Below are 9,192 nucleotides of genomic sequence, written 5' to 3'. Positions count from 1 at the left end.
CACCCGAACAAGCAGCCCTTCCCATGCGGGGACCCACCAGGGCCACATCCCCACCTACTTGGGCAGTTCCCTAGTTCCTAGACGCCCCCACTTAGGAAGTCCCTGTAACGGGATTTCTTGCCCCTCTTGGGCAATAACACTTAACACTTCATATGCATATACATCTCTTTATCAACTTTAAGCGGGGACCCACCAGGGCCACATCCCCACCTCCTTGGGCAGTTCCCTAGTTCCTTGGCGCCCCCGCTTATGAAGTCCCTGTAACGGGATTTCTTGCCCCTCTTGGGCAATAACACTTAACACTTCATATGCATATACATCCCTTTATCAACTTTAAGCGGGGCCCCACCAGGGCCACACCCCACCTACTTGGGCAATTCCCTAGTTCCTAGGCGTCTCCACTTTTTTCTAACTATCTACTTTTCGCAAGCGCAGCTTCCGACACCCGGAACCCCTTGATTTATACTTAATTAACTTTTCATTAAATTTAGTTTTCATTAAATTTAGTTCAAATTCAATACTTAAGTTTCGTTTATTGGTGAAGCCCTGTCCAAATTACCCCCACAGGCATGACCTTAACCTACCACGCAAACATTCTTGTGTCCAATTTAAGCAAAAATTGCTTACCTTTTTTTAGGCGCCTTTAATTTTCAAGTAGTTTGCGTGGGAGTCAGGCCTTCTGCCCGCGACGGCTCTCGTGGACACCGGACTTCAATCCAGTCCCTTCGTTTTCGCCAATTATGTCATGTCTTAGGGCTGATGATGAATTTCTTCAGTCAAATAAATAAGGCTCGGGAGACGGGGTTCCAGGTGTCAGAATATAGACTTTATTGAACACAGCAACAAAGCCAAGATGCCGTGCACTGCATCTGAATCTTCTGTCTGTCCATGCACTCATTTTATACCTCTATCTCTATACCTTATTTGGTAGTTTAATTGGCATTGCCCGCCAAGTTTGCCACCCCTTATCGCTCAATGATGGAATTCGGCCAAATCAACAATTAAACAATCTCTCCCTATTGGTTGGATATGGTCACGTGAGACATCCCCACAAGTCTGTTTACTACTGTCAACACTTGGAAATCACCCAAAGTTCTCAGGGTTATTTTAATTAACAGGTGCATTACAGAGGTCAGTTTAGTTCACAGATACAACTTAGTGGAATATTACCAGGATCTACCACTGGGAGGTCTTTTATGTCCAATCCTGTTCAACACTACTAGTACTGCCCTATGGGAGGACTTTTATACACCTGACCCTTTTCATGACAACCAGTATTTGGGAATAACTCAGCATATTGATCAGTATATTGCTTTCTATCATAGTTATGCATAATATTATAAGTAAGATAATATCATATTAAGTAAATAACATAGAATAACACATTTGTATTGAGTAATACCAAAGAATAACACAATAGGCTTTGAAAGTAATGACCAGGGCCCGTATTCATAAAGAATCTTAATGCAAAAAGTAGCTCCTAGTGACAAAATTCTAAGAAAATTCTTAGAAATGTGGGCATTTATTTTTAGAGAAAAAATCCTAGTAAAGAAAAAAAGTAATTCAGAAAGCACCTTAACCCTTAAAAGAGGTCTTAAGCTCAAACTTGTTAGGAGCAGGACTTTTAAGAGGCTTAAGAGTTTCTTTAGCAGAGGAGAAAATGGCAGAAAGACGAAGAGGGAGAAATAATGTGTTGCAGACAATGGATGACAGTGAGTAAATAAGACGTTATAGATTAGATCGTGCAGGGATCATGTTTGTGACTGATCTTATTAGAGACGTGCTAACATCTCCGACACAGCGCAGAAATGCCATAGCGCCAAAAATTAAAGTTATCACTACATTACGATATTTGGCAACTGGAAAAATGCAACAATTCAATAGTCGTGATTTGGGTCTGTCACAATCTTCTGTAAGCAGAGTGATCACACAAACAATTACAACACTTTTAGAACATCTTATTGTGTCGCAGTTCATTTAGTTTCCACTGGACATTCCCACCTTGCAGGCTCAAAAAACTGCATTTATGAATATAGCAGGCTTATAGGTGTGCACAAGCAGGGGGATGTCTTGTCCCTTGCTGTGACACCCGGCCTGAATTTTCCTTTAAGAATGGCCTTGTGTTCATCAACTAACTGGGCTAACAGTAAACACTGTTCCTCTGTCCAGTTTGGCTTTCTCGCCGTTCTTGGTTTTGATTCCAGGTTTGATACATTTAAACCAACATTCAAACCGACACTTAAACGTACAATATGGAATTTTTGGCCACCAGGGGTCACTCAATCAAAATAATAACATAAGACGTACTTTGATGACGTCGGGTAAGAGCGTAAGGCTCATGGGAGTTGTTGTTCATTGGAACACGCGCTCTGTCGCTCCCTATCATTCCTCACTCATTCTAACTTAGTATTTTGACAATCACGTCTTTTCGAACGGAGAGACGGTTTCAACGGCAACAACATAAACAAACGTTACTGCGCATGAGCGCTTTTGTGGACCTAACTTAACTTCCGGTAGACTTCCAAATATAATCAATAACAACAGCCAAGTCCCTCTAGAGTAGATATTTTTTGATAACAAACAAAATGTTTGCTGCGTGGATCAGGCGGACTTAATGAAAATGCTAATTCATTATTTGCCAACAGGAGATGTTTTAAAGTATAGACATAAAGTGCGAGAAATAGAGGTTTCCCCAGTAACAGCTGTAAACGAAGCAGAGCTGGTACGCTCATACCCTGCTATCAGGCATATAACATGATTTCTGAGAGCATTCTTAGAATCTTTATGAATACGGGCCCAGAATTTGAAAATGCACTCTATATCCACATGAACACATGATATGTAAAAATTGATAGCCTGAATGCACTGTAAGTTGCTTTGGATAAAAGTGTCTGCTAAATGCATAAATTTAACTTAAATTTAATAATTTAATATCCAACAGGAAGCCAATGAAGGTCCTTCAGCACAGGAGTAATGTGTGATCTCCTGCTGGTCCTAGAAATAAAAGGATGAACAAGCATCTCCCTCTCTTTTTAAAAAAAACCATAGATCTATCCTTAGCAATGTTTCTGAGGTGGAAAAAAACAGGTACGAACCACAAACTTAACATGACTGTTAAAACACATCGATTTGTCAAAAATGACACCCAGATTTCTCATGTCACTGCAGTCAGATGATGATAGACCCTCAAGCACCTGCCTAATCTTAAGGCTAATGTTGTCTGGGGCAAAAATCATCACCTCAATTTTATCTGTATTAAACAGATAAAACGTTCTTAGCTTTCTATTGGGTAGTGATGTTCTTGACTTTTCTAAATTTGGGATGAATAAACTCTACAAGCCCAGAGGAGAATCTAAGTTAATCAATTAAGCTGAAAGGGGAGGAGCCACCTTAATTCAAAGCTCTACTCAATAGCAAAGCCAACACTGATGTGCATTGTAGCATTGTGCCACAGTTTGATAGAATGGGGTTCTTGCAAGGTTTGTTAGTGTTGGTTGTGATTGTGGCTTTTGACCTGAAGAGTGCACTGGGAAGTTTGAAACACCGTCAAAGTCCAAGCAGCACAAAGCTGCAATCAGCTCCAGCTTCCAGAGTTCCTGATCTTTCTTCTCAAGGGTTCTTGAATCCTTTCCAAAAGGCTTCTCAGCTTCCGAGTCTTGACTACAGAAAATTTGCGCAAGACCCTCTTGGTCTTCAGGAGAAGCAGCTGTTGCAGGGTCCAGTCAAGCCTTTGGACTGGAAGTTTCCCATCGTTCCAGAGGTGCAACGTGAGTTGGCGGTGAACTTCCAGTTGAGGCAACCTTTGACTCCCAGTAGTTTGGCTGTTCAATGCAGTGAGAGCCGGGTTCATGTGGAGGTGAAGAAGGATATGTTTAGCAATGGTCAACTGATCCAGCCATCTGGTTTGTCTATGGGAGGCTGTCCTGTTGTTGGTGAGGACTCTGCCTCTGGGGTGCTCATCTTTGAATATGCACTACAGGACTGCAATAGTGTGCTGATGGTAAGAATGGTTACGTCTTACTGGATTACCAATAAAAACAAGGGTTCTTGATTTAGTGTTAGTCGAATGTTAAACATCCACAGAACCTTTCAGTTTCTGATACCTGGTAACTGAAAGCTGCTTTTGGGAACTGATGTTCTATGGCTGCTTTTTTTAAGTAGTTGAACAGAACCCATTTGGTAACCACTTCAGTCTCTTTCAGATGACTGAAGATGAGCTAGTCTACACCTTTGCTCTTACCTACACCCCTGTGGCATTTGCTGGCACGTCGATTACCCGTACTGGGTACAGTTGTTGGCATTCAATGCCACTATCAAAGGTAAGCGACTGACTGGATGTCTTCAAGCAGTGTTTCTTGTGGTGTTGTAACCGGAAAACGGTTTATTTGGTATCTCCTTGAACTACAGGCTCCATAATGTGAGCAGTAAAGCTTTGAGGCCAACTTGGGTTCCTTAGGCTTCAATGGAGGTTGCCGAAGACGTCTTGGTGTTCTCCATGAACCTCATGCTGGGTTTGTGTAGTTTCTTTAGATCTTAAGCCTTGTGAAATGAGGCTGTGCCTAAACCGTTATTTCCTCTTGCAGATGACTGGGCCATTCAGAGGCCTTCAAATGTGTACTACTTGGGTGACCTTATTAATATTGAGGCATCTGTGAAGGTGTACAACCACGTCCCCCTGCGTGTGTTTGTGGACCGCTGTGTGGCCACCCAAGTACCTGATGTGACTTCTGTTCCGAGATATTCCCTCATTGAAAATCATGGGTTAAAGTCCTGTCACTTCTCTAGAATGGTTTAAGTTTGTTCAGTGAGCGCTCGATCCCTGAGAATTAGGTTGAGTCAAGTGACCATCGGTTTAGCTCTTCTTGGTAAGTGCTTTTGGCATCGCTGAGAATGACTGTCCCAATGTTCATCCTACTGTAAATGGTATGTGAGATTTAAAATTTGTCTGAAGCATAGCTTGGCATTTCTGTTTTTGGTTGTTTAAGTGTGAGCTTGTGCACACTCTAATGGCTTACGTTGCCCACAATCTTTTGTGCTCTGGCTAGGAATTGGTTTGATCTACGAACCCCTACTACAGCGTTAACCACAAACATTGATGCGGGCAACTGGCTGTAAACCTGTTTTCACCCACTCTTTATCAGGTGCCTTGTGGATGCCAAGGCTACGGCTTCCAGCTCCCACTTCTTGCCTCGGACCCAGGAAGACAAGATCCGGTTCCAGCTGGAGGCTTTCATGTTCCAGGGAGGATCCAGTCCTTCTGTACGTACTACATTGACTTAATCGGAGTCCTCTTCCCATCTGCTCTGGTCTTGTGAACCCTTACCAGTGTCCCTTGCAGATCTACATAACGTGTACCGTGAAGGCCACTCTTGCTTCTGCACCCAGTGACGCTCTCCACAAATCCTGTTCCTTTTCCAATGGGTATGTTCATGCTGCTTAAGAACACGATGACGCTGCCATGTCTGATTTTTCCTTTCTTGTTGCAGGTGGCTTGCTGCTGATGGGAACCACCAGGTTTGTGCTTGCTGTTACTCAACATGTGGTCCTGAAGGGGGAAGTGATGCTCCTATTGGGGGTAGGTAGCTGCTTTAAGATTTCTTCTGACACTTCACGTGCTCTACTTGACTTGGGTATTTGCCTTTTTCAATAGGTGTTCAGTGGGAAGGCAAGGCCTCACTCGGTCCTGTAATGGTTCAAGGGCGACAGAAGACTCTAGCTTGACTTCAATAAATGGGGGTTGGAAACCCTATTGCTGAGTTTTAATAAATGCACAACCTTGTTCTTGCTTCTGCTCTTCTTGTCTAGTTTAAACACTGGTTTGTGCTCTAAAGATTAGATTCTTCTCATTGCTCGTTTTACTTGATCTTCGTGCTGCATTTGGCACCTCTGAGCTCAGATTACAAAACTATACAGGTATTCAAGGGCAGGCTTAAACAAATGGTAACGAGCAGACTGGTAGGATCTAAATATCTTTATTAAAATGGGTAGTCCTCATTTATCTCTGGCAAAATATGGAGTGCCGCAAGGATCCATCCTAGGTCCTCTATTCACTCCTTAAGGTCACAAAAAGCTGGACTTCTCGTAGTTCTTAGGATGGCAGAGTCCACTAAAAGAGGTAGAGCTCTTTTCGCATTTGGCTCCCAAGATCTGGAATCGCCTTCCAGATAATGTTCAGATACACCCTGTTTAAATCTAGATTTAAAAACCCATTTCTTTCGCCAAGCTTTTGAATTGATGTCTCTGTTTGATCGACAAATAGGTGTACTATGGACAGCTGGATTGTGTGATAAGTCTATGAACACTTACACTTGTGCAATGGACATTTTGAAAAAAAAATTGGGGTCTGGGGGGGGTCCCTACAGGTCCTCAGAGATGGTAGTTCCCAGGAACTTGAAGCTGGAGACCCGTTCAACCATCCTGTGGATGGGGTCATGTGTGCTTCCTTTCTTTTTTCTGAAGACCACAATGAGCTCATTTGTTTTACTGGTGTTAAGGAGCAGGTTGTTGTCAACACACCATACAGCCAGGAGTTGTGTCTCCTCCCTAAATGTGGGGAAATCGGTAGTCATTCTGTCCCTTTTCTCTTTCTAGAAGGAAAAGCTCCCTTCTCAGTAGGGAAGTTAACTTAATCTTTGAAGAGAACTACTGTGAACTTGGTTTAAGCTCAGTTTAAAGAATTAAGTTGAATCTGTTGCCCGTGACGCTATAAATTCTTCTGCCGATCGGAGTCTCTGCCCCAAGGGTTCCACCTGAACACCCACTTCCCAGAAGGCAAGGCAAGTTTATTTATATAGCACATTTCGTACACAATGGTAATTCAAAGTGCTTTACATAAAAGAAAGTAAAATAATCATGTGTGTGGGTCCATGCACATGCTGAATCAGGTCAAAGGTGTTTAGAACCGTTATCATTTATTTTGTAGTTTTGTTTTCTGCATTATCTATGTGAATATTAAAATCCCCTGCAATTGCAAAACAGTCAAACTCTGAGGATATTATTGATAACATTTCTGTGACCTCTTCAACAAAGGCTGGAGAGTATTTTGGAGGCTTGTAATAAAATAATAATAAACCGAATGCGTGGAGCACCTTTCAGCACAATCCCTATATATTCGAAAGACAAGTACTGACCAAATGACACTTGCTTGCATTGATATACATCTTTAAATGCTACACCCCCACCTCTCCTAACAGTCCTGCAAACACTCATGTAAGTGAAGTTAGGAGGGGCTGCTTCATTTAGGATTGTTGCACTGCAGCTGTCTTCTAGCAATGTTTCATTTAGAAACATAAAATCTGCTTCGACCCTGGTCGCATCCGCTCGTCCCTCTGAGTGGCCTCGGACCACTCTAATATCGCCGTCCCTCTCAGCCGGGAGGGGACAGCTGAGAGGACAGCCGTTCCCATGGCTCCTCCAGAAGCTTTCGTTTCGTTGTTTTCTTTTCTTTTCTTTACTAAGTTTATTAAAATATTCGCCTCTCCACACAAGGAAGACAAATTCTGGAACATTGTTTGTTGAACCTTTCAAATACCGCGCGATTCAGCAGCAGCCCCGGGCCGGAAGACAAAGAGACCACGCTCACGGCCAAGCTCCAGGGCAGCTCACACGCGTGTCCCACATCTGGCGTCACACAGAGACACTTGCAAGTATCGTTTTTAAATTGAGTAACTAAATTTATCATAATGATAGAATAATGTTTTCATGGCCAGAGAATATTTTTCCTTGAATTATAAGAAGTGAAAACTTTATTGAAAATGTATAAGTTAATCTTACGGCCGTTTGCTGGACAAACCACTGTTTGATTTGCAGTAATTTACAGTAAGAGATATCACTATAACTGATTTGAAGAATGGAATATTGACATATTAATGAGTAAATTACAGTGCCCTGTAATGAGTTATTGGTATATGCAATTGAGCTATTTTTCATCTTCAATAAAATTTAGTGTAACTGTCATATGACTCAACTCAACTCAACTTTTATTTATAAAGCACTTTCAAAACCATTAGAATGGACCAAAGTGCTGTCCATAAGTAGGCTGATCAACAAGTGCTTTAAAAACAAACATCAACACCTTATATTGTATTCTGTATCTAACAGGTAGCCAGTGAAGGGATATCAATAAAGGTGTTATGTGATCCTGTTTTCTGGTATTTGTTAAAAATCTCACTGCAGCATTCTGGACACACTGAAGACGAGTAACCAGTGATTCACTTATGCCCAGATAAAGAGAATTACAATAATCCAGCCGGGTTGAAACAAAGGCATGCACAACAATCTCCAAGTCCTTGTACGAAAGAATTGGTTTCAGTTTAGACAATTTTCTTAAATGAAAGAAAGATGATTTCACAACGCTGTTAACTTGACGGTCAAAGCGTAATTCCGAATCGAGAAATACTCCAAGGTTCTTTACATAACTTTGCATATTGTTGGACAGTAGTCTATTATTTCCAGCCGAAGCATTCCCAAACTCGTTGTTCCCAAACATAATAAACTCAGTCTTATCCTCATTTAATTGTAAAAAATTATTAGCTAGCCATCCCTTTACCTCAGTCAAGCACTTATAAAAATTAGTAAAATATGCACAACCATCACACTCCAAAGGAAGGTACAATTGTAAATCATCAGCATAGAGGTTATAGTTAATATTATGCTGCTTAAAAATAGACCCCAGGGGTAACATATACAGAGAAAACAGAGTCGGACCAAGGATTGATCCCTGAGGAACCCCCCAAGAAATAGCAGCAGATGCAGAGACATAATTTCCAATTTTAACAGAGCATGTCCTGTCATGCAAATACGAGGAAAGCCACTTAAGGGCTACACCATTGATCCCTACATAATCTCTAAGGCGGTCTATTAAAACTGCGTGATCTAAAGTATCAAAGGCTGCACTTAAATCTAGCATCATTAAGGCAACACTTTTCCCGGAGTCAATACTTAACAAAATATCATTTGTAACCTTCAATAGTGCTGATTCTGTGCTATGTTTGGTCCTAAATCCAGACTGAAAAATATCCATTATGTTATTTACAATCAAGAAATCTGTAAGTTGATTATGGACAACTTTCTCTAAAATCTTATTCATAAAAGGCAATTTTGAAATAGGTCTGAAATTTTTTAACTCATGTGAATCCAAGTTATGTTTTTTTAATACCGGCTCAATAACAGCATGCTTAAACCCTGAAGGTA

At 41.4% G+C, this 9,192-nt stretch overlaps 1 pseudogene; it reads left to right on the top strand.

Moving 5' to 3' along the window:
• The first annotated feature begins 3,440 nt into the window (after window positions 1-3,440).
• Window positions 3,441-5,785, top strand: LOC127934891 (zona pellucida sperm-binding protein 3-like; annotated as a pseudogene).
• The last annotated feature ends 3,407 nt before the right edge of the window (window positions 5,786-9,192 follow it).

This window comes from Carassius gibelio, chromosome A19 (assembly GCF_023724105.1).
Source record: "Carassius gibelio isolate Cgi1373 ecotype wild population from Czech Republic chromosome A19, carGib1.2-hapl.c, whole genome shotgun sequence".
In the NCBI taxonomy this organism is placed as follows: domain Eukaryota; kingdom Metazoa; phylum Chordata; class Actinopteri; order Cypriniformes; family Cyprinidae; genus Carassius; species Carassius gibelio.
Note: the sequence above shows the minus strand (reverse complement) of the source record. Positions and strands in the feature narration are given on the sequence as shown.